The following is a 403-nucleotide window of genomic DNA, read 5'->3' as shown; positions in this document are numbered from 1 at the left end:
GCTGGCAGTTTATTTTAGAACTGATGATGTGAAATGATCTTGGTGTGGTCAAGTGCACTCATAGCAAGTTCTACTCCTTGGTGTAAAAATAAAAACCTAAGCAAATATGTTTTTAAGTGGTAGCACTAATTTGATTGTTGTTAGCAAAATAAATAAAAAACAAATTTATTGTTTGACATCACTGTATTATTGAAAAGTGCTATTAATTTAGTAGTTTTTTTTTTAGTTCGTAACTAATAAAAAAATTGTGTAAGAAATAAAAATTAACTCGAAAGAAAAACTCAATGGAATGTATGTATAATATGAAATTGTAATATATTAAGTGATATGATGAATATCGGTACTTGAATTGTGATTGAAACTACAATTGAATTAACACAATCTGATAACTAAACCAAGATCT

This window comes from Teleopsis dalmanni, chromosome 2, assembly GCF_002237135.1.
Source record: "Teleopsis dalmanni isolate 2A chromosome 2, ASM223713v2, whole genome shotgun sequence".
NCBI classification, from domain to species: domain Eukaryota; kingdom Metazoa; phylum Arthropoda; class Insecta; order Diptera; family Diopsidae; genus Teleopsis; species Teleopsis dalmanni.
The sequence above is the reverse complement of the archived record's forward strand: the minus strand, read 5'-3'. Positions refer to the sequence as shown.